Genomic DNA, 27,458 nt, shown 5'->3' on the forward strand with positions numbered 1-27,458 from the left:
TATTGGCTTAGACTAACAAGAACAACAGCAGCTATAATAAGCTTTGGTGGGTTTCAAGACCAGCAGTTTATAATTTTATGAGAAGTTCTTGTAATGAGGACCTATTGTTAAAAGAACTGAAGAATTTGTGAAGGAGACTATAGTCATTATCAGGTGTAATTGTTATCCAAGGTTCATCCCTCTTTGTGTGTGATAGGATTTTAGATTTTCCACCAGTTCTGAGATTTTGTGATGTAGGGAGATCTGCATACAGATATCAGTAAAACGAAGATTCTGATTTAGTTGGTTGGAGAGTAGAGCCCTGTATACTGTCTTTTTAACAAACTCCCAGTTGATTAAGATGCTGTTGGTCCTTGAACCACACTTTGAGAAGGGATTAAGGCCTTGTTTTAATTCAGAATCTACCCTTAGTAAGGGAAGAGTCAATACTTAGTAATACCCATACTTAGTCTGCAAGGAGGTAACATCAGTATTTAGAGAGGTTTTCCAGCTGATACCATGTTTGCATTCCTTCCTGGAAGTCCCAACATCAGGATTGAGCTAGAACTCCAGGGAGAAACTTTGCAATTTTTATTTCCCAACCAAGGAAAGGATTTTTTATTTCAAGTATTAGTTTATGAGTGAGATGATGAATAATGATAACATCAACCAGTTTGAAGATGTGAAATTGGGAAGAAGGTACATTGGGTATTTAGAAACTTTTTATGGCCCTCCCTAGGTGAATGGGGAAGAGAAAATGAAGGATCTTGTGAATATGTGAAGTTGGTCATCAACTTGCAGATTGTGACAAGGTCCTTTTTTAAGCTAAAGTGTTTTCTTATTGTTCATAGCTGTTGAGACTGTAGTATTATGAAGACCCATTGTAAGAGGCTTTGCCCTTTGAGGAAGTGGGAGCGTGGGAGCATAAGATGATTATTTTTGATTACCTCTGCTACTTCTGATGATTTTTCAAAAGGAGATCGAAAAAATCTTACCTCTCATCCCCCCCATAGAGAGATTCAGGGAAACATCACTGTACTAGCCAGAGATCACTGGGTGCAGAATTGAATCTAGGGATGCTGAGAATGAATTTATTTTTACCACTAGAAGGCTGGGAGCCTGGAATTTTAAGACCTGACTAGGATAATGAAAGGCTTTTATATTTAGTGATGTGTTCACGTTCTGGTTAGCAAAGCCAGCAGATGCTACTGAAAATAGGAGTAAGATGTGTAATTTCACACTGCTTGAGGTCCTACCAACTACTGAGTTGCTTTAGTAGCTAGTTTTGTGACTATACATTTATATAATGGATTGACTTTGCTCTAAGATCACAGTAGTACTTGAATTAAATAGATTATGACATAAACATCCACAAAATTACTGAGAGGCAGTTTATAATGCATATAAATTCATGCTTTCTCAAAACATCATAAAATTGTTTAATTTCTATAAAGATGAAGAAAAACCCTGGTCAATGAAAACTGCAAATGTATTTTATTTAATTACTTAAGTCTAGATTTGTATTATATGATCATTACGTTTACACAGGAATGGAAAAATCTATTCAGGTAGAAGGATAGCTCATGTATATTTTCAGAGTGGTAAAGTGTTGTGTTTTATTTCCTGTAACGAATCTAGGGTGATTATGATGGGTCCCATTTTGACTTGCATTGTAGTCAGTAGAAAGAACTTTTCTCTCTTTTCAAGTGGTTTTATTCTTGTGTGCTAATGAGGTTTTCATTAGCCCTGGGACCGTTATTGTTAGGGCATTGTATCTAGGAGTACTTTTTATCAACAGAAACCAGAAAAGTAACTTTCAGAATCATTTGACGTCTCCTGACAATAGGGTGTGCTGTATACCCCATTCCATTGTCCTCTTGCTATGGTATTAGTAAGTAGAAGATTGTGCAGACAACAGAAGGTGAAAACTGGAAAATTCCAAACTCAAGGCAGGAGCAGATAGGCCTCCACCCAGGCTACCATTACAACGCTGTGCTTTCTTCTGTCCCTCAAATAGCCAAGTGCATTTGTGCCTCAGAGCTTTTGCACCTACAATTCCTTCTGCTTGAAGAATTCTTTCTTCAAAATTTTGCTTCACTGGTTGCTTCTCATCCCTTGGGCCTCAACTTTCATGTTACTGTCTCAGAGAAACCTTCTGTGACTTCTTTCCCACCTCCATTTAAAATAGCACATTACTCCCCTAACCACATTCTGTCTCATCAAACTGCTTTGTTTTATTCATCTCATTGATCACTGTCTGACATTATTTTATATATTTGTTTACCTGTTAATTGTCTCTCCTTACTCCAATATAAGCCCCTTGGAGGGCAGGGATTCTCTCTGTATTGTTTGCTGATGTTATTTGTGGGATGGATGGATAGATAGCCAGATGAGTAGGAAGGGGGGAGAAAAAAAACACATGGCCTCCTTTGGGTTCCTGGTATGTGGGGTTCGTGGTAGGTAGTGGCATTACTGCTTCGATAGACTTCTGAATTCCAGACAGAGAGCCAAAAAAAAAAAAGGGCTGATTAGTGTATTTTGGCTCTCTGTAAATCTGTTTCCACCTCATCATCCATTTAACAAACACTTCTTGAATATTTACTGTCTTTCTAGACTTGGGAAGGATACAAAGAATAACAAGATGTCCTTAAGAATCTCACAGTGTCAGGTGGTGGGGAGATAAATCAGGAGTATGGGGTTCACAGATACACACCACTATGTATAAAATAGATAACCAACAAGGACCTACTGTATAGCACAGGGAACTGTAGGCAGTATCTTGTAATAACCTATAAAGGAAAAGAATCTGAAAAATATATATGTGTATGTATAACTGAATCACTTCGCTGTATACCTGAAACAAACACAATATTATAAATCAACTACAATTTTAAAAAAAAGAATCTCACAGTCTAATGACAGAAAAAGAAAAACAAATTACAACATAAAGTGATAAGTATTGTAATAGACTGTATAAAAACTACACTGGCAGAGAAGGTTAATGAAGGTTTCACAGAGGAGCATGGTTTGATTGAGAGTAGTACAGGACTTCACTGGTGAGCACAAGGAAGAAGGACTCTCCAATAGCCGGATGCACAAACACTAGGTGTTGTAAAATGGTTTAGCATATTGTCAGAGCAGCAACTAGTTATACACGGCTGGGTTATGGGGTGTGAAGTGAAAGAAGAGTAATAGATGAGGCTATTAGATACGTTGGGAGCAGATTGTGAAGTGTTTGCTTGGTATTAAAGCATTTGGACTTTATCCTGTAGGCAGTGGAGTAGAATCATCAAGGGTTTTACAACAGAAGAGTGACATTATCTGGTTTGTATTCTAGAAAGATAATTCCCAGTATAAGATTAGATCAGATAGTAAAGAGGTTGACATCGTGTGGATTTTTGTTCTATTTGTACTTGTCACATTGTGTCATGTTCCTCCATCTCTCTACCTCAAGATATGCTTGATGGTAGTAATTTGCTTTATTAATATTCTCATATTTATTTGTATTCTTAATTCCTTTTTACTGTGTATGGCATATAATGAAGTGGCCAGGCCTGCCTTATCTCTGAAAATGGCAGTGAGATGCAGAGGAAGGGATGAATTAGGGAGAAATTTCAGAAGTAGACTACAGGCAGGATTTGGTTACCAGTTATTTTGCCAGCTTGGGAAGACCAAGTGAATGAGGAAACCTTTAATAGAGCTAGGGAACACGGGACTAGAGTAGGCGATGGGGAAGGCAAGTAAGTTAGACTTTGAGAATATATTGACTTTGAGGATTGTGTACCACATATGCAGAAATGTGACTCTGAGACTTAGAAAAATTAGACTTCAGATAGGGATTAAGAAATCATTACCATGTAGGTGTTAATGAGCATGCAACCATCGGTGATATGATGCTTGTGAGTGAGGAGAGAAAGAGGGTGCATTTAAGGGATGCTGGGAGAGGAAGAGCCTCAGGACTAGAGAAGTCGAAAAGTCAAGACAAGAGTTTCTAGAGGGGTGGGGTGTTAAGCACAGCCTGTGCCCTAAGGCTAAACAGGAGAAGCTGATTATTATAGCCTTTGGTCTTTGACTTCTGTTTATATATTTCTGAGATGATTCCTTTTTTCCTTCCTTTTCGTTCTTTGTTTTTTTTAATGAATACATGTATTTTGTAACCAGGGGAAAAATAGCAATAAACATATCCTTTAAAGGAATGTTTTTAAAAAGCAAACATGCTGTTGCCCAAAATTTTTAAAAAATTTTTCTTAAACGTATCTCCAAAGATAATCACTAATTTTGTTTAATTAATTTAATTTTCCAGAATAAAAAATATGTATCAGGACATATTTTAGAAATGCAATCAAACTGTGCTGTAAACTTGCTTTTATCACTTAATACAGCATGAACTTCTATTGTTTCAGCTTAAATATAGATCATTTTTCATGTCTATATTTAGAAATTTATTAGCTAGTCTTAATACACATATAAATTATTTCTGTTTTTTAATTATAAATAATACTATCTGAACATCCTTGTAGATACTTGTAATAAATACATCCTTGTAGTCCAAACTTGGTTGATTATTTTCTTAGGATAAATTCTGGAAGTGTACTTTCTGTGTCAAAGATACATACATATTTGTGATTTTGTTACACATTGTCAATTTGCCCTCCAGAAAGATGGTTTTCCTTTACTTTCTGTGTGAGCCTGTGTGTGTGTGTGTGTGTTTGTGTCTCTCCTTTGAAAACCTTGAACATTATTGAGAATCTTTTCATCTATGCTAGTCTGATAGGGGAAAATGGTATCTTGTTAAATGTGTATGTGTTCATGGGTGAAGTTAAACATCTATACACATTTATTTATATTTCTTCTTTTAAGAGTTGCTTGTTTGTGGCCTTTGCATATTTTTCAATGGAAAGATTATTTCTGTGGAGTCTTACCTATGTATATTGCCTCAATAGAAAGGGGAATTTTGAAGATTTGAGAAAGGAAGATTGATGAAGGATGATCGTGGATAAAAGGTAGGAGGACACGATGGAGTGGAAACAGATCTGCAGGTTGTTTTTTATTAATTGTGAAGCATGGGGAATATTTTGAGGCCTTTTTTTTTTTTTTTTTTTTTTAATTAAAGTTTTGAGTCTCCTGTTGAATCAGGCCTGGAAAGAATCATGTAAACATTAAGATAAAAATGATTCTATTCCTCCAGAATTTAGAAAATATGTATCCCTAGTCTACAAGTAGCAGCTTTTTTTTCCTTCTTAGTTGCAAGAATAAGTAGATAGGTGATTTCATATCCTAATAGGTATGTACCTATGTTTATGGGAGACCCTTTAGACTAAACAGTCTTGCATATAAATTTTATTAGTAATTTTTATACTGTCTTTGTGAAATAGTATCTTGTTAGAGAATGTTTTTACTTACAAATAAGAAAATGGAGGCACAAAGAATTGACCTTTTTGTTCTATTCCATCTTTGGTATCTGGTGAAATATGTAAAAGTACATTAGAACCGAAGGATGTTTCTGACAAAGGTAAATTGTCTAAGGGTATCAGCTTGTCCTGTGACACATTCCTCCCTTGCTTCTAAAATAAGACACTTATTTCTATGACTAAAGTAGAGTGTACATGACAACTTCTCTGCATATTGTTCTTTCCATATCTGAATTACTTAACTATCACTAATGAACTTAAATTGGAACTTGTAACTTCAGCTCTTACCAGCCAGTTCTGTTTTTGGCAGTTGTGATAATTAACAGTTTACAGTTGCATATTATATAAAGCAGTTGGTTTCATATTACATCCCACAAAGTCTTGGAGCCCTTGATTTCCTACTTCAAGAGAATGGGAAAGGAAAAGTGAGCAGGCAGGACTCTCTCTGTTACCTTTATATTGAGTTTTCAGTAAGATTTTGTTTAAAAGGTATGGGTCTATTGTGTTAAAATTTTTTGAAAAGCATTCATCTGAAAGAATATAGGCTTAAGATAAAATAAGATTTAAAAGTGTTTCTTCTCTAGTTGAAAGTGAAAGCATTGTAAAATCAAATGTTTACTTTTTTATTAATAGTTTTGTAGGAAATCTTAGCATTTTGAAAAAATGAAACTCAATCTATATCAGCCAAAAATCAAGCCAGTCAGCAAAACAGAAAAACTGATACGCAGTTGGCCCTCCATATCCACAGGTTCTTCATCTCTGGGTTCAAGCAGCCAGGGGTGGAAAATACTCTGGGGAAAAATAGTCCCTTAAAGTTCCAAAAAGCAAAACTTAAATTTGCCCTGTTACAGGTGACTCTTCACATAGGATTTACATTGTATTTACAATTATTTACCTAGCATTTACACTGTACTAGGTGTTATAAGTAATCTAGGGATCTAGATCTAGTATACAGAGGATGTTCCTAGGTTATATGCAAATAATACGCCATTTTGTAAAGGGACCTTGAGCGTCCGCAGCCACAGACTTCGGTGTCCATGGGGGTCCTGGAACCAGTCCTCCACAGAGAGTAAGGGGCTACTGTATTGTGCTTTTATAACGTTGTTAAAGTTTCCCTGTAAGTTTGCAAATGTTGGGGGTTTGTGGATGGAACAAACTGAAAACAAGTTTTAGAAGTTGTGTCATTACTTTCTGCCTCAAGTGGTTAAAAGTAAGAGCCCTGAGTCAGATTTCCTCTCCAAGTTTCATTTTTTTTCCTCCGTAAGAGGAAGGTAATAATAATATCTATCTTACAGATTTGTTGTAGAGATAAAATTTAGATAATGTGTATAATCACCTAAGACTGATTGACAGATAGTGAGCACTTGGTTTGTATACATAATACAAAACATTGTTTAAATTTTTGTTTTATTTTTTCCCAACTTGTATGAAGGAAAATTTCAAAATTTTACAAAAAACGAAAAAGGATAGGATGGTGAGGATCCATAATAACACCTAGATTTACCAGTTGTTAATATTTTGTCCCATGTACTTTACCTCTTTGGAGATATGTATGTGTGTACATTTGTGTATGTGTTGTAGTAAGTTGTCAGACTGACAAAACATATTTTTCTCCCCCTCAGAAGGGGATACTTAGGTTCCTGCTTCATAGATATGTAACGAATTATATCATTTGTTTTCTGCAGTATGTTGTGGAGGGATTCAATTTAAATTATGATCCCAGAAATAATGTATTTTAACTTTCTTGGAAAACTACAAATGAATATAAAGTTATTGTTCCTAATAGTATTGTAGTTTAAATTTCTTTTGGAATTGCATCCTGTTGGTTCTAACTCAAGCACAGTTTGCTGAGGTTAAACAGCTTTAACAGATGTTGAGGAAGAATTCTTTTTGTCAGTAGCATAATCCACCAAAAAATGGTAGGAGCAAATAGTTTTAACCACATTCACTGACGCACAGACTGTGTCATGTTAATATGGTAACTTTAGAAGTTTCACAGATATGATACTTTCAGGATTATGCATTGACATCTTGGCTAGTTAATCAGGAGAACTTAACAGTAAAATTTTCAGGATTGCTAAACCAGTTTGGAATTGTTCAGCAGGAGTACAAAACTAGGACGATTAAGGATTTAATTATGAAGAGAGTTCAGAATCAATATTTATGTGATGATCATGCATCCTAAGGAGAAAACTGTCTGAACTTATGGCCATACTCTTCCAGAAAATGGCAAAGCTCTTACCAAAGAAAATGGAGCCCATCTTCCAAAATGTTGACATCTCTAGTCTGCTTTTTTCCCACCTATTTTACTTGTTCTGTTTTTTTCCTTTTGTCATTTCCTTGGGCTTTTGGAAAGGAATAGAGTGCAATGCCTACATTTTCTCTGCCATGTTAAACCAGATGTCTCTATGTATCATATATTTTTATTCAGCAAGGCATTTATTTGACAGACTTTTGTGATAGTCTAGTAACACGTTTAGAAATATGAGTTGGCTGAGAAGATAGTTGAGATTTGTAGTTGTTTTAACCACCTCACCAAAGAGGATCGGATCATTGCCATCACTGATGCTGAACAGTAGAGCTCTGTATTTTGGTTCCGTTCAGTTCAACCGTGAATTGGATGGAGATCTTTGAAGGACATAGTAATGAAATCCTCACATAACACAGTGTTTGAGGTGGGCCAGCTAATACAGTGACTGGTTAACAGAATCAAGATTCAACATTAAATCGAAAAAGCAGTGAGTTGAACAAAAGACCTGACCATGAGTCAGGAATCCTACTCTACAATTTCAAGTCTGACAACTAGATTGGCAACACTTATATGAAAAAGATGGCTGAGAGTTTACTATGAGACAGGAGTGGGATTTGCCCCCAAAAAGCTCATGGTAACTTAGACTGATTTAATAGATAAGATCTTTCTTAAGTTTTGGACCTCTAAGGAACTTTGGCATTGTCTAGTCCAAACTTCATCATTTTAAAAATGAAAGAAATTAGCAATTAAACAACTTAGTCAAGGTAAAATAAACTAGCTTGCCACAGAGTTGGAACTAGAGCCCAGGTCTGGGACATCCTAGACAGATATTTCTATTATATATCATGTAGTTTCCCTACTTATTGGTTAAGTGTGCAGTTGAAATACTACATGCTGGGGGAAAAAAAGGTTTAAAAGGACATAAGAAGTAATTTTTAATTCCAAAGGTGATAATCATTTACATTCAGTATAATTATACCTATTACCAAGAGAAGAAATATAAAGTATAAAATGATAGCCAATAATCTTTTCTCTAAGTATCACTGTCTAGTTTCTATGTTGGACCAACTTTAATCTTCAGGGATTTTCTGGGAGGTAAGGAGGGAAAACGTTGGCTAATTGATTAATAATTAATATTTTATTATTTTTAATTTTGCAAAGTATAGATTTTAAATTTAGAGTAAAATCAAAGTGGAGGAGATTATAAACACTGTTCTTTATTCTACCCTTAGCTTTTTATTTGACTAAGGTACAGTGGGAAATGAGGGTAGAGATGTGAGCAGAGTCTGTTCTTGACTAGCTGTGGGCCACGATACAGATTTTGGACTTTGTCTTGTAGGCAGTTAAAAAAAAAAAAAACACAAACAAAAAAAACTTGGAAGGAATTGCATGTCATGTTTTCCACCCCCGTACCCCGCCCCTCCGCAGAGATCATAAATTAATTAGAACTTCTGATCTCACTGCCCCTTCCCACAAAAGGTATCATTTTTCTGTATTTAATTTTTCTGTATTGTTAAAAAACACAGAGCAGTCTTTTTTTATCTAGTGGTGCTGATATTAAAGGATAATAGGGGAGTTCTCCAGTTTGTCTGGATGATAGAAAGCTGAAACAGTAAATGCCTCGTGATTTAAGTAATTCCAAGTGTTTCTTTGATTAAAGGGCTCTTGTAGGTAGTTTAGGCTAATGTCTGTACTGTGAAACTAAAAGTTAACATTTTTTTTTTTGAGATTGTCATGTTCCTTTTTCTACTTTATGTTATAAACTACTTCAGAGATAGATTAATCTAAATAATAGATTGTTTGGATTTGAGCACCCAGCCTATAGAGAAGTTAATGGTAATTCCAATTCATGAAGCTTGTTTTGTTTTTGTTTGTTTGGGTTTTGTTTTTGTAGACAGAATTGTAACATTACAGAAAATTAGAGCAGCTCTTTGTTCAGTTGTGTGTAAATGTATATATGTCTATATATACATGCATATACATATATATGTACTTTGGTATAAATGAAGTTGGCTATGCTTTGAGAGTCTGCCTTTTTTATTTACTAAATTCCTATATGTGACTTTCATAATTATAAGTTTAATGGCTATTCTGTTTCTTCAAGTGGATTACCACAACCGTTACCATATAATTGGGCTTCGTTTTCTTCTAGCTTTTATTATTATTATAAGTAAATAACACAATAAACATGTTCATGAAGATAGGTTATTATTAGAACTATAACACATTATCCTCTCTAGCTTGCTAGATAAATTAGTTTTATATAGGGCAGAAAATTTACACATCAGTGATGAAAGTGTAATTATTTTTCTACAGTTTTATTATACTCTAAAATACTCACTTCAGACTAGACAAGGCTAAATGTAGCATTTTTTCACAAAAATTTATATAGAATATAAATTAACATTACTGTAAATTAGAATTATAAATTACATTTGTTGAAATTTTTATCCATGTTATAGTAAAACTGTACATGGTATCATTTTTCTTAATAAGCTCCAGCTCTCTGCATCAAAGCTGAGGACTAGCAAACCAAAACAACGATAAAAATAAAAAATTTCTTAGCAGTCAAAATAGATATCTTAGGATCTGTGTATCCAGAAGTTCCCGTGCTTCAGACCTTCAGTCTTTTTCTTAAAGCCTTTGTGTTCTTATTTTATATGCATTTCTAACAAGCTTATTAGTTTTCTTAATCTTCCATAGAGTACAAACACAGAAGGAAGAGGGAATTACATGTATCAAGAAGTGATCACTGATAGACTGATAGCAAGGAAGGTAACAAAGTCACAAAGCAGAGCAGTCTGGGCAGAATAGCCTTATATACTGGATTAACCTTTAAGGGTGTTTGCTCAAGTGGGGTAATATAATTATTACTCATCTTGAGTAGATTCATCAAGGAAAAAAAATCAGATATTCATGGAAACGTTTTTATTGAGGTGTAATTGACATATAACATTATATTAGTTTCAGGTGTACACGTAATGATTCATTATTTGTATATATTGCAAAATGATCACCACAGTAAGTCTAGTTAACATCCATCACCACACATATTTACAAAATTTATTTTTCTTGTGATGAGAACTTGTAAGATTTCTTCTCTTAGTAACTTTCAGATATGCAGTACAGCATTATTAACTTTAGTCATCATGCTGTACATAGCATCCCCTGTGACTTATCTATTTCATAACTTCAAGTTTGTAAAAAAATGTAATGCTTCATGAATTTGCATGTCATCCTTGCACGGGGGTGGGGGGCATGCTAATCTCTAACAATTTTAGTAAATAGTATGCTGCCAGAGTGAACACCCGATATTCTCTTTATGAAACATGAAGCTTTAGAAACATTTCCCTTGTAAATGATTTTACTTTTTAACTTTAATTGAAAGAGTGTCACTTCACTTTTCTGAAAAATTTATTTATATAAAAGAGTTCCCTACTTAAGATTTAAGAGATACTAATACTTTTCTAATTAAAAGACAGTATGGGGGGGCTTCCCTGGTGGCGCAGTGGTTGAGAATCTGCCTGCCAATGCAGGGCACACGGGTTCGAGCCCTGGTCTGGGAAGATCCCACATGCCGCAGAGCGGCTGGGCCTGTGAGCCACAATTGCTGAGCTTGCGCGTCTGGAGCCTGTGCTTTGCAGCAAGAGAGGCCCGCGCACCGCGATGAAGAGTGGCCCCCGCTTGCCACAACTAGAGAAAGCCCTCGCACAGAAACGAAGACCCAAGACAGCCATAAATAAATAAAGAAATAAATAATGTTAGCTGTTAAAAAAAAAAAAAAGACAGTATGGGGAATTCCCTGGCGGTCCAGTGGTTAGGACTCCACACTTCCACTGCCAGGGGCCCAGGTTCGATCCCTAATCAGGGAACTAAGATCCCGCAACTGCACGGCTTGGCCAAAAAAAAAAAAAGAAAAAGAAAAGGCAGTATGCTTCTGAGAATGGATAATGAAAGAAGAGGTCTGAATCATTATTATACAAAAGTATCTATGTTTAATCCAAAAATGAAATTAAGAAAGCAGTTCCATTTACAATAGTATCAAAAGAGAATAAATTTAACAAAATGAATGTAAAATTTATACTCTGAAAACTACAAAACATTTTGGAAAGGAATTAAAGAAGACCTAGATAAATAACAAGGTCCTACTGTATAGCACAGGGAACTATATTCAATATCCTGTGATAAACCATAATGGAAAAGAATATTAAAAAAAAGAATATATATATATATATATATAACTGAGTAACTTTGCTATACAGCAGAAATGAAACACAGCATTGTAAATTAAAAAAAAAAAAAAAGGAAGAAGAAGAAGACCTAAATACCTGGAAAAACATTCACATTCAGGGATCAGACTTAATATTGTTAAGATGTAGTACTCCCCAAATTGATTTACAGATTCAACACAACCCCTGTTAGAATCCCAGCTGGCTTTTTTGCAGAAATTGACAAGCTGATCCTAAAATTCATATGGAGTTGCGAGGGACCCAGAAGAACCAAAACAATATTGAAAAAGAAGAACAAAGTTGGATGACTCACACTTTTTGATTTTAAAACTTACTACAAAGCAACAGTAATCAAGACACTGTGGTACTGGCATTAGAATAGACATATAGGTCAACGGAATAGAATTGAGAATCCAGATATGAATCTATGGTCCATTGCTTTTCTACTAGTGTGCCAAGACTATTCAGTGGGGAGAGGATAATTTTTTCAACAAATGGTGCTAGGACAACTGCATGTTCACATACAAAAGATTGAATTTCAACCTTTACCTCATACTATACAAAAGTTAACCCAAAATGTATCGAAGAACTAAATGTAATAGCCCAAACTGTAAAACTCTTAGAAGAAAACATAAGGGTAAATCTTCAGATCCTCAGTTTGGCAGTGGACTCTTAGACATGATACCAAAAGCACAAATAGCAAAAGAAGAAACAGATAAATTGGATTTCATCAAAATGAAATTCTTTGTGCTGCAAAGGACATCCTGAAAAAAAGTAAAAAAACAATCCATATAATGGGAGAAAATATTTGCAAATCATATCTAATAAGGGACTAGTATTTCAAGTATATAAAGAACTCTTAGAACTTAACAATAAAAAGACAAATAACCCAATTTTACTTTTATTCTTTTTTTTTTTTGGCCACACCGCGTGGTATGCGGGATCTTAGCTCCCCAACCAGGGATTGACCCTGTGCCCCCTGCAGTGGAAGCAAGGATTCTTAACCACTGGACAGCCAAGGAAGTCCCCAAATAACCCGATTTTAAAATGGGCAAAGGATTTGAATAGACATTTCTCCAGAGATGACATAGGAATGGCCATTAAGCACATGAAATGATGCTCAACATCAGTAGTCATTGGGGAAATGCAAATCAAAATCACAATGAGATCCCACATTATACCTACTAGGGTGGCTGGAATCGAACAGATGATAAGTGTTGACTGGTGAGGATGTGCAGAAATCAGAGACCTCACATGCTGCTGAAGGGTATGTAAAATGGTACAGCCACTTTGGAAAACAGTTTTGCAGTTCCTCAGAAAGTTAAACATAAGAGTTACCATTTCTTCCTGCAATTCCACTCTTAGGCACATACCCAAGAGAAATGAAAACATTATTCACACAAAAACCTATACGTGAATGTTCATAGCAGCATTGTTCATAGCTAAAAGGTGGAAATAAACCAAATGTCCCACCACCTGATTAATAGATAAACAAAATGTGGTATTATTTGGCCATGAATGAACAAATGAATCCAGGAATAAAAATACATGCTATTGATGAACATTACGCTAAATGAGAGAAGCCAGTTAAAAAAGACCACATATTATGTGATTCCATTTGTATGAAACATCCATAATAGGTGAATCTATTGACTCACAGAAACTATTGAGACAGAAAGTAGATTCATGATTGCTTAAGGACTGGTGTTTGGAGGTGAGAGAGGGACAGGACGACTGGTGGGTGGGTAATAGCTAAAGAGTATGGGGTTTATTTTATTTTGGGGGGGGTTTGAGGTGATAGAAATATTCTAAAATTGATTGATGTGACAGTTGCATGATTCTGAGAACATACTAAAACCCAGTGAATTGTACACTTTAAGTGGGTAAATTGTATGCTATGTGAATTACATCTCAAAAGCCGTTACCAAAAAATGTACATAGGCTTAGTCAAAATTAATATGCAGACTTACAAATATGATTATGTAACTTCATGTTAGAATTAAGTAGTGTAATCACTTAGTATAGGTTGAAATGATTTTTCCCTCTTGCGAAACTATTTTTAGAATTAAACTAGGGAAAGTTTCAAATCTCATCACATTTTGAACATTTTTTTATTTTTCAATAAATTATTGATTAGAGATAAAACTGTTATTTCATTTGTGGTCAGTCTTAAGTTATACTTTGTAAATCATGATTTTGTATTATTATGCATATCTGTTTCACTGTTTCATAATCACTTTAATAACCAAGAGAGATTTTTTTTTTCCTGCAAGGTTTTTAAGGTAATCTAAAGAAATGCAGTTTTCAGTACAGACAGTGCTGCTTTGATGTTTATTCTTATTACCCACATGGAAAGATTTTTTGACTTTAAATGAGAATCTGATGGTTGTAGGTTAAGAACTTTTCAGTTCCAGCCCCTAGAGCAGCAAAAGTTTTACTAAAAAATACTACATTGCGTAAATTCTACAAATTAGAGTTTAGCAAGTCCATTGAATTAAGCTTTCAGTTACTTATACTTTATTTGGAATTAAGTTAGTTTCTTCTTCTTCTTCTTAAGTACAAACCCATTTATTGTAATATCTTGATGTGGTCTCTCCAAAGACCATGTTCTCCCATTACAAATTGGGAGTGACCCTGCTCAAAATGATAATAGTTATTATTACTGACAAGGTAAGTCTTGCGATTTCTTATTTTCCTAGAAATGGCATTTGTGGGTCTGAAAGGGATGCCCAAATTCATTTTTTTCACAACATAAAATTTACCATCTTGACCATTTTTAAGTGTACAGTTTAGTAGGGTTTAGTATTTTCATATTGTTGTGAAACAGATCTCCAGAAATTTTTTTCATCTTCCCCAACTGAAACTCTATACCCATTAAACAAAATCCCCTTTTCCCTCTCCCTACAGCCCCTGGTAACCACCATTCTACTTTCTGTTCTATGAATTTGACTACTTTAGATGCCTCATTAAAGTGGAATTATATAGTATTTGCCTTTTTCTGACTGGCTTATTTCTTTAACGTAATGTCTTCAGGGTTCACCAACATTGTAGCACATGACAGAATTTCTTTTTAAGGCTGAATAATATTCTATTGTATGTATATACCACACTTTTTTTATCCATCCATTCTCCATTCATCCATTGATGAACATTTGGGTTGCTTCCACCTCTTGGCTATTGTGAGCGGAATTAATTTGGTAGCTTCTTAATGTTTAGCTTAAGATATTAAAGTTTTGTTGTGGAGGAAGAAACAGCAGTTCCAAAATAAGATTAAAAAATGAGGAAAGGTAATCCTGAATAGGGTGACTACCTTTTTGCCTTGGTTTTCCTTGGTGGCCAGTGAGAGTAGTTTATGATATCAGCTCAACTTATACTTCCCAAAGACTTCTTCCTGAGGAGGACTGTCTTTTATGTCCCAATATGCTACTAGATGGAATGCAAAGTGGATTTGACAATTTTGTTGTCCTTACTCAAAAAGAAAAGACTTGAACACACTGAGACCTCTATTTTTTTTTTATTACTAACAACATGGTCCTCTGCCGTAGGAAGCCTTGTGCTTTCTTATTGTGGATCACTTCATTGGAGGCAGGTCACTTCTTCATGCATTGTATGGATATACCACATTTTGTTTTATCTATTCATCAGATGATGGACATTTTAGTTATTTCTACATGTGAATACTCTATATGACCCAGGGTATGTGCCCAGGAAAATGCATATCTATGTGCACCAAAAAATGTGTTCGAGAATGTTCAAACAGAACATCTAAGTCATTACGCAGACTAATAAACATGAACTAACCCCCCCCCAATTTTTTTAAAAAAAGGTAAAGAATGAGCTATTAATACATGCAACAAAACGGATGAGTCTCAAACATAATGTTGAGCAAAAGAAGCCAGACACAAAAGAGTGGTTACTGTATATTTCCATTAATAGATGTTCAAAATAGGCAAAACTAATTTCTTGCAATTAAACAGAACAGGTAACTTTGGGTAGTGGTAAATGAGGGTTATTGATTTGGAAGAGGCACAGGAAAGCCTATTGGAGAGCTGAAAATGTTCTCTCCCTGGATGGTTACATAGGTATATGTATGGATATGTAAAAATTCACTGAATTATACATTTTACATTTGTGCACTTTACTTCATGTTAATTATGCCTCAATTAAAAAGAAGAATAAACGTAAAAAAAATTTTAGGGGGTATCATTTGTGCAAGAGGATTAAAATTTGGTTTTAGATGTTAGCAGTATGTGTTAGTGACCCTCACACAGCTTTCCACTGTTCCTCAGGAGGAGCTACTTCACAATCACTGGCTCTAAACAAAGCTGAAAAATTATATGCCAGACTCCAGGAAATTGTCCAAATAATTAACAGTAAAGCAAGACTTAAAAAAAAACACAGTAAGTTAACATTGCTTTTAATGTAAGTACCTTCATTACAATGAGAAAGAAATGGACATGAGTGCATCACTGGGATTTGTGAAGTTTTCAGGTACTGTGAAGTTTTCAGGTACTGTGGCTTCTCCAATTTGTACATTAGTTGAATGCCTAATTTTAAATGTGCATACTTTTCTACTCCTGCAACTTCATTAATGTATTTCTTTCTTCTTAAAACTTGCATTATCATTTAGAATGGAGGTTGTATTTTTCTTGGCAGGAAAATATTAATGAAATATTGGACCATTTTTGCCTGATGATCAGGTTCAAGTCATTGACAATCCATAGTTTTAGTTCTTCTAGAATCAATTGTTTTACCTTTAACATAATTGTTAATAATTGTGCTTTTTTCACTTTCAACCCTTTTGCATTTTCAAAGGACCATTTGGACTTTTCTTCCTGAATGGCTGAAATGTCGACTAGGTACTATAACTTTTTCAGTATCCGCAGATGTCCATTTGGTCTTTTAATTTTTCACATTTATGTGGCAAGTCTTCAAATAGCAAGTAATCCATCTGCTCTAAAGAATACTTCAAATCTATTAAAGATCTGTAATGAAATATTTACTGATGAAATAATATAACATCTGGGATTTGCTTCAAAATCATTTCGTTATTGAAATTGGGTGAGGTTACATCAGGGAATCATTGCATAAGTGAGATTTTGAATAATAACATTTTAAAAAACTAAAGTACTTCGTTATTTTTCTGCTGTAGAGTATCATGCTTTCTGGAGTGATTCATTCCAGCTTTGTTTTTTTTTTTTTTCCTCACCACTATAATGTAGAAAGTTTTACACACTTGCTTAAAGCATTGCCTCTGTAAGTACTTCATAGGTCACCCTCTTGAAATGGAGTACAGGTCCTTCTTTGGCCTCATTTATCAATGACATCATCCACCCTCTTCTTCCTCACTCTGCTCAGTCTCACTCCAGACTTTCAGCTGAAAATGAGGATTTTTCTAACAGATTGATTAGAACAGACTATTATGTTTAACAGTTTAGGAAAGTCATAGGAGCTAGTTGTCACTGACCTGAGCTTTTCATCTCAAAATGAAATAATTGAAATTGCTTTTCAGAAGGTTTTTATTAATGGCTTTTATTTTTTTCACCATGACTCACACTAAAAAAATACATATTATATTGTGATCCAGTATATACAGAATTTAATATTTGTGTATGTCTGAAGCAAAAGTTTTATGAAATAATACACTTTACTAAGTGTGATATACTCTTTTAAATTTTATACTACTTTTCCTTAAAGAATGTGTTGGTCAGGACCCACTGAATTTACCTATTTCACGCTCCTTAATCGATCATGTTCTGCAATTTAGAAAACATTTTAACATTGTCTAAAACAGATATGTCTTACATATTAATAGTAAACATGCTCTATACCACTACCAGTGGTGTTAAGCAAGATTTAATAAGATTTTTTATAATAAACTACTTACTGGTATTGATAAGTAATTCCTTCAAAAAACTTAGCACAAGAAGGAATTATCATTGCTGTTAACTATTAACCATTTGGGAAATCTTTCTGCATAGTGTACTAATAAACTAGTAGAATTAAGTTAGTAAAAATGAAAAAAACCTCTGGCTTCTTTCTTTAAAGTTGTAGTGTTTATTATCTTCTTACCCTTGAGCATGCTGCCTACTTAAAGAGATGCTATCTGGGTGGTGAAGGCAGTAGGCCAGCCTCTTTGCCTTAAATAGACATGGTAAACAATCTGAGTTACGTAAAAGTAGTTTCTTGGTTTTTGTTTGTTTTTCTTTGAATTTTATTTTCTTTATTTTTTTATACAGCAGGTTCTTATTAGTTACCATTTTATACATATTAGGGTATACATGTCAATCCCAATCTCCCAATTCATCCCACCACCACCACCACCCCTGCCTCCGCTTTCCCCCCTTGGTGTCCATACGTTTGTTCTCTTCATCTGTGTCTCAATTTCTGCCCTGCAAACCGGTTCATCTGTACCATTTTTCTAGGTTCCACATATACACGTTAATATACGATATTTGTTTTTCTCTTTCTGACTTACTTCACTCTGTATGACAGTCTCTAGATTCATCCACGTCTCTACAAATGACCCAATTTCGTTCCTTTTTATGGCTGAGTAATATTCCATTGTATATACGTACCACATCTTCTTTATCCATTCGTCTGTCGATGGGCATTTAGGTTGCTTCCGTGACCTGGCTATTGTAAATAGTGCTGCAGTGAACATTGGGGTGCATGTGTCTTTTTGAATTATGGTTTTATCTGGGTATATGCCCAGTAGTGGGATTGCTGGGTCATATGGTAATTCTATTTTTAGTTTTTTAAGGAACCTCCATACTGTTCTCCATAGTGGCTGTATCAATTTACATTCCCACCAGCAGTGCAAGAGGGTTCCCTTTTCTCCACACCCTCTCCAGCATTTATTGTTTGTAGATTTTCTGATGATGCCCATTCTAACTGGTGTGAGGTGATACCTCATTGTAGTTTTGATTTGCATTTCTCTAACGATTAGTGATGTTGAGCAGCTTTTTCATGTGCTTTTTGGCGATCTGTATGTCTTCTTTGGAGAAATGTCTATTTAGGTCTTCTGCCCAATTTTGGATTGGGTTGTTTGTTTTTTAATATTGAGCTGCATGAGCTGTTTATATATTTTGGAGATTAATCCTTTGTCCGTTGATTCATTTGCAAATATTTTCTCCCATTCTGAGGGTTGCCTTTTGTCTTGTTTATGGTTTCCTTTGCTGTGCAAAAGCTTTTAAGTTTCAGTAGGTCCCATTTGTTTATTTTTGTTTTTATTTCCATTACTCTAGAAGGTGGATCAAAAAAGATCTTGCTGTGATTTGTGTCAAAGAGTGCTCTTCCTGTGTTTTCCTCTAAGAGTTTTATAGTGTCTGGACTTACATTTAAGTCTCTAATCCATTTTGAGTTTATTTTTGTGTATAGTATTAGGGGGTGTTCTAATTTCATTTTTCACATGTAGCTGTCCAGTTTTCCCAGCACCACTTACTGAAGAGACTGTCTTTTCTCCATTGTATATCCTTGCCTCCTTTGTCATAGATTAGTTGACCATAGGTGTGTGGGTTTATCTCTGGGCTTTCTATCCTGTTCCATTGATCTGTATTTCTGTTTTTGTGCCAGTACCATATTGTCTTGATTACTGTAGCTTTGTAGTATAGTCTGAAGTCAGGGAGTCTGATTCCTCCAGCTCCGTTTTTTTCCCTCCAGACTGCTTTGGCTATTCGGGGTCTTTTGTTTCTCCATACAAATTTTAAGATTTTTTGTTCTAGTTCTGTAAAAAATGCCATTGGTAATTTGATAGGGATTGCATTGAATCTGTAGATTGCTTTGGATAGTATAGTCATTTTCACAATACTGATTCTTCCAATCCAGGAACATGGTATATCTCTCCATCTGTTGGTATCATCTTTAATTTCTTTCATCAGGGTCTTACAGTTTTCTACATACAGGTCTTTTGTCTCCCTAGGTAGGTTTATTCCTAGGTATTTTATTCTTTTTGTTGCAGTGGTAAATGGGAGTGTTTCCTTAATTTCTCTTTCAGATTTTTCATCATTAGTGTATAGGAATGCAAGAGATTTCTGTGCATTAATGTTATATCCAGCAACTTTACCAAATTCATTGATTAGTTCTAGTAGTTTTCTGGTGGCATCTTTAGGATTCTCTATGTATAGTATCATGTCATCTGCAAACAGTGACAGTTTTACTTTTTCTTTTCCAATTTGCATTCCTTTTTATTTCTATTTTCTTCTCTGATTGCCGTGGCTAGGACTTTCAAAACTATGTTGAATAATAGTGGTGAGAGTGGACATCCTTGTCTTGTTCCTGATCTTAGAGGAAATGCTTTCAGTTTTTTACCATTGAGAATGATGTTTGCTGTGGGTTTGTCGTATATGACCTTTATTATTTTGAGGTAGGTTCCCTCTATGCCCACTATCTGGAGCGTTTTTGTCATAAATGGGTGTTGAATTTTGTCAGAAGCTTTTTCTGCATCTATTGAGATGATCATATGGTTTTTATTCTTCAGCTTGTTAATATGGTGTATCACATTGATTGATTTGCATATATTGAAGAATCCTTGCATCCCTGGGATAAACCCCACTTGATCATGGTGTATGATCCTTTTAATGTGTTGTTGGATTCTGTTTGCTAGTATTTTGTTGAGGATTTTTGCATCTATATTCATCAGTGATATTCATCTGTAATTTTCTTTTTTTGTAGTGTCTTTGGTTTTGGTATCAGGGTGATGGTGGCCTCATAGAATGAGTTTGGGAGTGTTCCTTCCTCTGCAATTCTTTGGAAGAGTTTGAGAAGGATGGGTGTTAGCTCTTCTCTAAATGTTTGATAGAATTCACCTGTGAAGCCATCTGGTCCTGGACTTTTGTTTGTTGGAAGATTTTTCATCACAGTTTCAATTTCATTACTTGTGATTGGTCTGTTCATATTTTCCATTTCTTCCTGGTTCATTCTTGGAAGGTTATACCTTTCTAAGAACTTGTCCATTTCTTCCAGGTTGTCCATTTCGTTGGCATAGAGTTGCTTGTAGTAGTCTCTTAGGATGCTTTGTATTTCTGCGGTGTCTGTTGTAAGTTCTCCTTTTTCATTTCTAATTTTGTTGATTTGAGTCCTCTTCCTCTTTTTCTTGATGAGTCTGGCTAACGGTTTATCAATTTTGTCTATCTTCTCAAAGAACCAGCTTTTAGTTTTATTGATCTTTGCTATTGTTTTCTTTGTTTCTATTTCATTTATTTCTGCTCTGATCTTTATGATTTCTTTCCTTCTACTAACTTTGGGTTTTGTTTGTTCTTCTTTCTCTAGTTCCTTTAGGTGTAAGGTTAGATTGTTTATTTGAGATTTTTCTTGTTTCTTGAGGTAGGCTTGTGTTGCTATAAACTTCCCGCTTAGAGCTGATTTTGCAGCATCCTATAGGTTTTGGATCGTCGTGTTTTCGTTGTCATGTGTCTCTAGGTATTTTTTGATTTCCTCTTTGATTTCTTCAGTGATCTCTTGGTTATTTAGTAACATATTGTTTAGCCTCCATGTGTTTGTGTTTTTTACGTTATTTTCCCTGTAATTGATTTTTAATCTCATAGCATTGTGGTCAGAAAAGATGCTTGATATGATTTCAATTTTCTTAAGTTGACTGAGGCTTGATTTGTGACCCAAGACGTGATCTATCCTGGAGAATGTTCTTTGCGCACTTGAGAAGAACGTGTAATCTGCGTTTTTGGATGGAATGTCCTATAAATATCAATTAAATCTATCTGGTCTATTGTGTCATTTACAGCTTGTGTTTCCTTATTAATATTCTGTTTGGATGATCTGTCCATTGGTGTAAGTGAGGTGTTAAAAGTCCCCCACTATTATTGTGTTACTGTCGATTTCCTCTTTTATAGCTGTTAGCAGTTGCCTTATGTTTAGAGGTGCTCCTATGTTGGGTGCATGTATATTTATAATTATTATATCTTCTTGTTGGACTGATCCCTTGATCATTATATAGTGTCCTTCCTTGTCTTTTGTAACATTCTTTATTTTAAAGTCTATTTTATCTGATATGAGTATTGCTACTCCAGCTTTCTTCTGATTTCCATTTGCATGGAATATCTTTTTCTATCCCCTCACTTTCAGTCTGTATGTGTCCCTAGGTCTGAAGTGGGTCTCTTGTAGACAGCATATATGTGGGTCTTGTTTTTGTATCCATTCAGCGAGCCTGTGTCTTTTGGTTGGAGCATTTAATCCGTTCACGTTTAAGGTAATTATCTATATGTATGTTCCTAGTACCATTTTCTTAATTGTTATGGGTTTGTTTTTGCAGGTCCTTTTCTTCTCTTGTGTTTCCCACTTAGAGAAGTTCCTTTAGCATTTGTTGTAGAGCTGGTTTGGTGGTGCTGAATTCTCTTAGCTTTTGTTTGTCTGTAAAGGTTTTGATTTCTCCATCAAATCTGAATGAGATCCTTGACGGGTAGAGTAATCTTGGTTGTAGGTTCTTCCCTTTCATCACTTTAAATATGTCATGCCACTCCCTTCTGGCTTGTAGAGTTTCTGCTGAGAAAACAGCTGTTAACCTTATGGGAGTTCTCTTGTATGTTATTTGTCGTTTTTCCTTTGTTGCTTTCAATAATTGTTCTTTGTTTTTAATTTTTGCCAATTTGATTACTGTGTTTCTCGGTGTGTTTCTCCTTGGGTTTATCCTGTATGAGGCTCTCTGCGCTTCCTGGACTTGGATGGCTATTTCCTTTCCCATGTTAGGGAAGTTTTCGACTATAATCTCTTCAAATATTTTCTCTGGTCCTTTCTCTCTCTATTCTCCTTCGGGGACCCCTATAATGTGAATGTTGTTGTGTTTAATGTTGTCCCAGAGGTCTCTTAGGCTGTCTTCGTTTCTTTTCATTCCTTTTTCTGCAGCAGTGAATTCCACCATTCTGTCTTCAGGTCACTTATCTGTTCTTCTGCCTCAGTTATTCTGCTATTGATTCCTTCTAGTGTATTTTTCATTTCAGTGATTGTATTGTTCATCTCTGTTTGTTTGTTCTTTAATTCTTGTAGATCTTTGTTAAACATTTCTTGCATCTTCTCGATCTTTGCCTTCATTCTTTTTCCGAGGTCCTGGATCATCTTCACTATCATTATTCTGAATTCTGTTTCTGGAAGGTTGCCTATCTCCATTTCATTTAGTTGTTTTTCTGGGGTTTTATCTTGTTCCTTCATCTGGTTCGTAGCCTTCTGCCTTTTCATCTTGTCTCTCTTTCAGTGAATGTGGTTTTTGTTCCACAGGCTGCAAGATTGTAGTTCTTCTTGCTTCTGCTGGCTGCCCTCTGGTGGATGAGGCTGTCTATGAGGCTTGTGCAAGTTTCCTGATGGGAGGGACTGGTGGTGGGTAGAGCTGACTGTTGCTCTGGTGGGCAGAGCTCAGTAAAACTTTAATCCACTTGTGTGCTAATGGATGGGGCTGGGTTCCCTTCCTGTTGGTTGTTTGGCCTGAGGTGACCCAACACTGGGGCCTACCCAGGCTCTTTGGTGGGGCTAATGGTGGACTCTGGGAGGGCTCATGCCAAGGAGTACTTCCCAGAACTTCTGCTGCCAGTGTCCTTGTCCTCATGGTGAGCCACAGCCACCCCCCACCTCTGCAGGAGACCCTCCAACACTAGCTGGTAGGTCTAGTTCAGTCTCCTATGGGGTCACTGCCTCTTCCCCTGGGTCCCGATGAGCACACTACTTTGTGTGTGCCCTCCAAGAGTGGAGTCTTTGTTTCCCCCAGTCCTGTCGAATTCCTGTAATCAAATCCCACTAGCCTTCAAAGTCTGATTCTCTAGGAATTCCTCCTCCCGTTGCCAGACACCCAGGTTCGGAAGCCTGACGTGGGGCTCAGAACCTTCATTCCAGTGGGTGGACTTGTGCGGTATGAGTGTTCTCCATTTTGTGAGTCACCCACCCCGCAGTTATGGGATTTGATTTTATTGTGATTGTGCCCCTCCTACCCTCTCATTGTGGCTTCTCCTTTGTCTTTGGATGTGGGGTATCTTTTTTGGTGAGTTCCAGTGTCTTCCTTTCAATGATTGTTCAGCAGTTAGTTATGATTCCAGTGCTCTCTCAAGAGGGAGTGAGAGCATGTCCTTCTGCTCCGCCATCTTGAACCATAGATCGGTTTCTTGTTTTAACTACTAATTGCCTCACATTCATTTGGCTGGATTTTTTTTTTTTTTGTAAGAAGTTCTAGGTAGTAATTTATAAATGTACTACTTTCACTTTATGGCAAGAAATCTGACAGCTGGAGATCTAACTAAACTGGGAACCTGAGGCTTGTATGTTCCTTTATCAGCATGACTCTGAGAACTGACACCTGCTGGTTCTTTGAAATAGTGCTTTGTCTGATGAAGCTTACCATAAATGTGGTCTCTGTAGGCGACTTACTGAAACAGGAAGTCTTCACGCAGTGGATTTTATGGGTAGCTTCACATCTAAGACTGCTGCTTCAAAAGGGCTGAGTTTGGATGTAAAGCTCCCAAATCTACTATGTAATGCAGTTTCTTTTACATTAACAATAAAAGAACCCATAGCCAGGAAGTGACCTTGGGAAGCATTGTGGATTTTGTACAGCAACTAAAAGCTTTGAGTGTTTGGAATTATGCCACTTCATCAATGGTATTTTTCTGTTCGATAAACTTCCTTTCTCACAGTTATTGATATATCATTCATATATATATATAATTTTTTGTAAGCTGAAGCAGTCATTCATTTTAAATGGGCAGGATTGTAACCCTCTATCTTTGTAATTAAATTCTTCCAGAGCAAAATTTTTGTGTATCACTGAGAATAGTGGCTTAGTGTTTGTCTAGCCTTCCACTTGGCTGTGTTTTGTATTGACTTCTTAGTCTTTTTTTTTTTTTTTTTTTTGGCCACACCGCATGGCTTGTGGGATCTTAGTTCCCTGACCAGGGATTGAACCCAGGCCATGACAGTGAAAGCGTGGAGTCCTAACCACTGGACCGCCAGGGAATTCCCGTGACCTCTTCAGTCTTAATGATGTCCCCTGGCAAAGGAATTCATTTGAATGATGCATAGCTCAGGAGAATTATCTAGTCACCTCCAGGGCCTCTTAGGAATAAAGATAATTGCTTTTTAAGAGAGTGACATGTGTTCAGCTTGTTTTGAAATAAGCAGAGAAAGTAAGCAAACAAAAGCAAGCTAGCATTCTATAATGTATCATGTTTGGTGTTACATAAGCTGTCATGTTTGGTGTTACATAAGCTGTGTCATTATGCTTCTGTGTTTATATTCTTTTATACAGGTACAAAAATTGAAGCTGAGAGGCATTTCATAATTTCTCTGCTGCTTTTAGGTTTAGTGAGAACTTGGAGGAAGGCATCATGGTAGAGTGAAATGATTGTTGCCTACTTTCCTGGTTTTCTTTCTGTTTTCCTCTAATTAAGAGCATCAACTTTAACCCTTCTATTTTCCTTTTCCCTCACGTTTGTATGTAATCCAAAGGTTGTTAGCTTTTTCTTCTAAATGCCTTGATTATAAATCCTATTTTTTAAAGTTATCTTCCAGGAATTATTGCATCATACCTGCAGTGATAATAGAAGTCATAAAAATTAGATTTATCTAGGACATTGCAGTTTACAAAGTACTTTCACATATTCTAACTCATGTAATCCTCATAACCACACTGTGTGATAGATGTTATTCTTTAAATATTCTACTATAAAAACTTCCTATTCATTTTCTTCGTAGGTATTCTTGTCTCTTTTATTTTATACATTGGGACCAGATTAATATTTTTAAAATACAACTTGCACCACTATACGTTTCCTCTTAGCACAAATATCTTTGGTGATTTCACAAGCTGAATAATGAAGTCAAAACTCCTGTATTCGCATTTAGGATTATCCATAATCTGATTCTAAACTAAATTTCTTTTTTAATTGCCCTAAAACTTTCTCAGAAGAACCTTCTCTGTATATCAAGTCAATTTGGTTCACTTCAGCAAGCATCTGTTACCTACTATATATCAGATACTATGTTGGTTGTTAGGGATAAAAAGATGAGTGGAACATTCTTGTCCTTAGGAAATTCACTGCCTAGTGGAGATAAAAAGATGCATGAATAACTAATTATAATATATGTGTAAGTTGATGAAACTGAGTGCTGCCTCAGTTTTATTTTATTTTTTTAAATTAATTACTTTATTATTTTTGACTGTATTGGGTCTTCGTTGCTGTGCGTGAGCTTTCTCTAGTTGGCAGTGAGCGGGGGCGACTCTTTGTTGTGGTGCGCGGGCTTCTCAGTAGTTGTGGCTTGTGGGCTCTAGAGCGCAGGCTCAGTAGTTGTGGCGCATGGGCTTAGTTGTTCCATGGCATGTGGGATCTTCCTGGCCCAGGGCTCGGACCTGTGTCCCCTGCATTGGCAGGTGGATTCTTAGCCACTGCACCACCAGGGAAGTCCACTGCCTCAGTTTTATAGTGTATATTTAGAAAAGGGATTTTTTTTAAAGGCATAAGAACCACCAGGAACCAAAAAGAGAGAGAGAAGATAAAAACAGGTGAGAAATTTTAACAAAATTCTGGAAGCTGGAAAGCAGTTAAGTGGTAACTAATTTAGCAGTCCAGAGAAAGCTGAATGATTTAACAGGTAGGCCAGTTTGTAACATAGAATACACCAGATATCAATAAGTTCAAGAATTGGAGACAGTAGGAATTTCAAAAAGTTGGGATGCAGAAGGCGCTAAAAACAGGAAGATTAGTTGCAAGTATATACATATATATATATGGAGCAGTTGCATCGCTAAATCCCCTCCTTCCCTGGCATCGCCTGGCAGCTACTCTCTCCCACCTTCACAGGAGATGTAAAGGTCACACTGTTGAAAGTAAACTGAGCTGTGAAAACTGGGCCGCCCAGCTGAACACAGGAAAATGAGGAAAAGGTTCCCCTCTGATTGGTGAGGCCTCCTAGACTCTGGAATAAGCAGATGCATAAGTGCCTGGGATTTCTTTGAACTCTTGTTTGGTTGTTTGTTTGTTTGTTTTTCTTCCAAAAGAAAACTATGCAGGATTTCTTTCTTTATTTTTTATTTTTTTGGCTGCGTTGGGTCCTCGTTGCTGCGTGTGGGCCTTCGCTGTGGTGCATGGGCCTCTCATTGCAGTGGCCTCTCCCGTTGCGGAGCACAGGCTCTAGGCGCGCAGGCTTCAGCAGTTGTGGCACGTGGGCTCAGTAGTTGTGGCTCACGGGCCCAATTGCTCCGTGGCACGTGGAATCCTCCCAGACCACGGCTCGAACCCGTGCCCCCTGCATTGGCAGGCGCATTCTTAACCACTGCACCACCAGGGAAGTCCCTGCACGATTTCTATAATATAGCAAGTTTGTTTTACTATAAAAAAAAAAAAGATTCCCCCAAATCTTCAAAAAAAGTGAGGATTTAGAAAAAGTATTTACTTCAGTGTAAGAAGCTGGCTTTCAAGGTTATTCATACTCTGTTCGTATGGATTTTTCTGGCTTCATTTCTCACCATTCTCCCCCATATACTTTGTGCTCCTTTCATATTGGTCCACTCATACTTTATCACATTCTCTGCATTTTCTATCATTTCTCCACCTCAATGTTCAAATTAGTATTTTTATAAGAAATGCTCTTTATCCT

The 27,458-nt window shown here is 36.1% G+C and overlaps 1 protein-coding gene across 6 annotated transcripts in view; it reads left to right on the forward strand.

Annotated features, from left to right (window-relative positions):
* Positions 1-27,458, forward strand: part of CSNK1G1 (casein kinase 1 gamma 1) — a 200,067-nt gene that overhangs the window by 88,854 nt on the left and 83,755 nt on the right. The gene's annotated exons all lie outside the window — the stretch shown is intronic.

Source organism: Balaenoptera musculus, chromosome 2 (genome assembly GCF_009873245.2).
Source record: "Balaenoptera musculus isolate JJ_BM4_2016_0621 chromosome 2, mBalMus1.pri.v3, whole genome shotgun sequence".
In the NCBI taxonomy this organism is placed as follows: domain Eukaryota; kingdom Metazoa; phylum Chordata; class Mammalia; order Artiodactyla; family Balaenopteridae; genus Balaenoptera; species Balaenoptera musculus.